We start from the raw sequence: 5,971 nt of genomic DNA, 5'->3' as shown, positions 1-5,971 counted from the left end.
CTTCTCTACTCTCTCTCTCTCTACTCTCTCTCTCTCTCTCTCTCTCTCTCTCTCTCTCTCTCTCTCTCTCTCTCTCTCTCTCTCTCTCTCTCTCTCTCTCTCTCTCTCTGCAGCAGGAGAGGTAATTCTTGTCATGCAAAAAGCGATATGGTAGCAAAGAAATTTATTACTATTCCATAAGAACGAAAGATTTTATTAGTTATTGCGTCGTCTTTGCTAGGCGACAAGCATAGTCTTTTGCTAGGCGACAAGCGTAATCGTATTCTGTCTGCAGGAACATAATACAAAATCATAATGCACGCAGTGATGAATACTGGAAATAATTTTCAAGAAAGCAGGTTACCTACTTATGCGAATGTTAGACGAATGCGCCCCAAACATTCATATTGTAATATTTTATTATTCATATTGTAATTTTTTGATTCTTCAAACATTAGTTAGGTGCGAATTCCTAACACTTAGATAACAGTTATTTCAATTATGATTATAACATTCGACGAACATTCAAAAAACATTAATATACTATCTGAGTTAGCAATAACTTGGAGGAAAAATTTGTAAGACGTTTACAATGGATATACATTCATCTGTACACGAATTTATGATTTATATTTCTTATTATTTTCTCCAATTGCCACTTGAACTTTGCCACGATTTAAGAGAAATTATTTATGATATTTTAGAATGGCATTCTAGAAATGCATTGATATTTTATTTCGTAAAAAAGATCGGTTCTCTACAAATGTCACAAATATTTATATTTAAACAAATAATACATGTTTCCCAAGTTCAGAGACACGGTAGTGTTTCAGCGCTAAGAAAAATGTATAGCATTTTAGAACGAGATAGCATCGGATATTTTTACGCGAAGCAGTGAATTTTCAAAGATCTTGATTATTATCTCAATAATGGTTATGCCGATAAAATTCTATTTATGGTAAATCGATAATTTGTATCCTAATTATAATGAAAGTACATTTTTTTTTCTATTTGCCCTATGAGTAGAGATATTGCAACAAGTTTCAAATTTTGTTCAAATTTTAAGAAACATTATTGTCATTACTATTAACATCGTCGTCGTCTGCCTGGCTCATAGATTACGTCTCGAATTTCAGTCGATAAATGGCAATCTCAATTTTTTTACTTTTTAATAACTCTTTAATGAACAACAATCAACTGCTAAAACTGTCCGATGGTCGCTCAGTCATGATAATATATGACATTTTATTTTTTTTTCATAATTTATGTGAGATGGATTACTGCTACAACCTTCCAAAGGTTGTTCGATGATTTTCCTAATGTGTACCAAGGAAGATGAATAATTGAATTTAATTTTAATATCTTCTTAATAAGCAATGCCTGCTGAAACTGTCCGATGATCACTCAGTGTTATGATAATTTGAGTCAAAATCATTTTATTTTTTTTTAATAATTTTGTGACACAGTGAGTGAGAGTGCCTTTTCATGCAGCGAAGTTTTCGCTGCGAATGATTTTTAGCGAATAGCAAATAATTCGCCGCGAATAATTTAGCTGTTCCAAATTTACTGCCAGCACTGAAAATGCACTTTACATTATGTGCATTGTAGATTTTACTGGCAGTAAATTTTAGAACACAGTCTTAAGATTCTTGATTAGTCGCGATGGCCATGTTGGAATCATGACGTCAGAAGCGAGGAATAACACGTTTCTTTATGTTGCATGTCATTTTTAAATAAAGACAATCTGGATGACGAGATCACTTTAAAACACTTGTAAAAATCAATGAAAACTGTTTTTCTTCCTTGACAGTCAGTAAATGATCATTAAAGTTAGCCTATATTCGGACAGAAAACACACGATCCGACTATTGAAACGAGTAACATATACTCTTTTTTACATATAAAATTCCAAAATAACTTTAGCTTTCATCAATAATGACGACTTTGATAAGTACGAGACAAGTCACATTTTCACGATTAAGCGAATAATAACGAAATGGCACGCAACATAAATATTCGTTGTCAAAATCGTCACTTTTCACGCCTATTAGTTCAACCTTTTATCGTGACGAAGCGTTGTAATAGAAGTTCTGCTGCTCACTCCTATCCTGCTGATATATCTCTTGAATGTCGGTAAATGTCGATAATTGACACAATTGTTACCATATGAAAAGTCAAAAAATAAAGTTATAAGAACATAATTTTAATATTGTTTAAATTTTAAAGTGTTTTATTTTTGAAAATAATATAGAATTTTAAAAAATAAAATAATAAATAACAAGAGCAAACAGCCATACATAGGATATTGTGTGAAAGACATAATTTAATAGTGAAAACCAAAATTAAAAATTTGTTCATTAATGATGTAAATTGATTATACGTTTTGACCACGATTTGGCCATCCTCAGTATGTAAAAAGTAAAAATTAATATAAATTATAAATTTCGGTAAAAGCGCATTATTAAAATTGTCAATTAAGATTATAGTTGTTTACATGAAAAAATATAGTCTATGCTTTACACGAACGATTAAATTCATAATTTAAAAAATTATATTTATTATTTTTTTGTAAATTTATAAATTTAATCGTTAATATAAAGCATATGACTATTTTTTATATACAAACAACTATGATCTTAATAATTGACAATTTTAATAATGGGCTTTTATGTTATACCGAAATTTATGATTTATATTAATTTTTATTTTTACATATTGAGGATGGCCATACCGTGATCAAAACGTATATGATTATTTTATATTGTTAACGAACAAATTTTAAATATATGATTTTCACTAGCTATCTTATGTGAGACTGTTTGCTCTTGTTATTTATTGTTCATATTTATTAAGTCACGTGTAAATCATTCAAAATTGTTCTGCACAATTACCCCGGCTAAGATTGTTGCGTATATATACATATATTTCAAGATTATACATTTTCATGAATTATTTATGTATTGTTTATGTATTAAATTTACACAAATTCTTTTCATATAGATAATGTAAACTATTATAAATTGAATAATACAATACATAATGAGGTAATTATAACCCAGTAAAAAATTTATATTTAAATATATATAAATATACATAATCATATTATATTCATATATACGCATATATTATATATTTGTATATATTATATATGAAAGTCCATATATTTTTCTTTTTTTTTTGTAAAATTACTGTTTAATATAAAAATAATAATAATGAAAAACATTAAAAACATGATTAAGACTCCTGAGTAGTCACCACAGACATATTAAATTTGTTCGCGTTGCATATGCGTTTAATATGCTTCATTCTTACAATAGTATCTATTCACTTCAACCTGATTTATATTATTAATTGTTAATTTGTCTTCTTTTCATGATTTTCATGTTTCATACATGCATGTAATTATCATGACTTTGCTGCGCTTTTAGCACTAGGATACTATTGTGTCTCCACTTCAAAAAGTAATTTAATAAATCATAAGTGATAGTACAGATCACTAATGATAAGATTTTGGCCTCGGGTATCCTGTGTTTTATTTATTTAACTTTTTCTTAATCAAATGACAACACGCTCGATGAATTTTGGCGGAATAAGCGAGGAAACGAGAGAATCACGATTGCCAGGTTTCAACTGAGATAATCCCGAAGACTTATACACTGGAAACTTCTACGGTCTTGCCTAAAATTGATAATTTCAATAGAAATTTGCAAGTTTTATATTAATGGCATGTCAAAATTACATGGCTTCTCAAAAAAAAAAGTCATTAGATTTTTCACCTTTCTGGAAATTTCTTTTCAGAACTCGAGAAATTTTTTAATCCCACCGCCCAGTAAAAAATGTTTAATGCACAAATATATAAATATATATAAACACATATAAACATGTATAAATATTCATTCATTTGATGGCACAATTTCCCAAAATCAGAAGGGTCCACCTCTCGTACGTCCGCAGATTATATACAGACAATATGGGGCAATTTAACGCTGGTTTTCGAACAATAGTGTATAAACATATAATTATATATGAAATATGTCCATACAATTCATTCTTTTATAATATATAATAATTGTAATAAACTACAATTTAATACAAGAAAAAATAATAATAATACTGAGAAAACATTAAAAATAATTAAAAGAATAATTTGGAAAAAATTAAGTTCAGAAAAATGTAAAAAAATTACTAATGTATAATTATATTTATATAGATGTACAATTCTATAGATGTAATTTTTTTTACATTTCTCCAAATTGGATTGTTTCTAAAGGAAACAATGGAAATTTTAACAATACAAAAATTATCCTTTTCATTATTTTTAATGTTTTCTCATTATTGTCATTATATTTATATTTCTTGTACTAAACAGTAATTTTACAAAAGAAAGAATTAAGATATATGAACATGTTTGAATACATATTTTATTTATAATCATATAATCATTTCTATTTATACATATTTATACATTGTTATGTCTTGATGACTCCACGATTCTTTTCTTTCGTAGAGAAAATCTGTTTTTCTCTTAAATGCAAATAACGGGATCAATAGCATGGCGGAATATTGATTTTGTTTATTATAAATGACATCAATTAAAGGAAAATAATTATTAGTGTTCGATTGAAAGCGCGTGTATTGGCCCTATAACTCACAGATAAGTTTTTTTGACTCACATATAAAACGAAAACACATTAATCACTCCTATTCTTTCGAAATAATTGGGAAAAAGAGATGAATCACCTGTCCAAAGTCCAAGTATCGAATTGCATCACATTTCGATATTTATATATATATATATATATGGCCCTTCGCAGTCACTAAAAAATTTTTCGAGCAGTCAGACACAAAAAACTTTTCGAGCAGTCAATCATAAAAATTTTTCAGTCATAAAAAAAAAATCTTTCGAAATGACATTCAAAATCAGTCGACAAATTTAAGTGTGGGTTCTCGGTTCAGTGCAATCCGACCAAAATCAACAGTCCACATTGAAGATTTTTCATCTTAAGTTAAGAGCCATCACTGGGACATCACTAAGACATTACCAAGCATTCCCGCTGTAGTTCGTCACCATTTCCAGCAAACAGTAAGAACAAATTTCTTTTTTTTTCTTTTCTCTTTTTTCTATTTTATGTTACTTTAATTGCAAGGTTATATGATTATCAATATTCTCTCACTTCCTCATTTCTTCTCGATTTATTCTTCTTTTAACCATAGATGAATCTTGCCTATCCTTTGTTCTAACAAATTACTTAAGCGGTAAAACGCTTCAAGTAACTCACCCCTTTTTCTATTCCGAATTACTTAAGCGCTAAAACGCTTTAAATGATTCTTCTTTTTCATATCCACAGTTACCTAAACAATAAAACCTCTTAAGTAACCCACGATTACTCTTCCTAGAACCATAACTGGAAAATCTATCTCTTCTCCCTTCTACAAAATACTTAATTGTTTATTAAAATCATAAACAATTAAATATTTCGTAAACTATTGCGTTTTCACATGATTTATATTATTCTGGGAGTACTATTACCATAATTTATTAAAACTTATATATTATCTAGAATGACTTTCGCCCTTATTGATGGGGGCCGCCGAGCGGAGATTGCCGAGAAAGCATTTTCGGTCACTTGAAACAAGTGAATAGTGTGAGAAGGAGTTCGCTCGCTTGAGTCTCGTTCACTTTCGGCGCATCGAAGGCGAGCAGTACGAGCACATGGGCTCGTGCTTGAATGTGTTACTACCGGTCGCTTGACCGCCGTCTTATTCGGGATCGCCACTGCAGAGTTCTTGGCTGAGTAGTCAGGAGCCTTAATGAGCGCCGCATGTGTATGATTGCGTGACAATCAATGACTACATTTACACGGCACCCTTAATTGGGTTTAATAACATTCGAAATTATGAAACTGGCCAATCACAGTCATTCCATTCTTCTGAAACAGCTATGATTGATCATAACTACGGATGTTAATTAAACCCGATTAAGCATGCCGTG

This window comes from Atta cephalotes, assembly GCF_000143395.1.
Source record: "Atta cephalotes unplaced genomic scaffold scaffold00029, whole genome shotgun sequence".
NCBI classification, from domain to species: domain Eukaryota; kingdom Metazoa; phylum Arthropoda; class Insecta; order Hymenoptera; family Formicidae; genus Atta; species Atta cephalotes.
Note: the sequence above shows the minus strand (reverse complement) of the source record.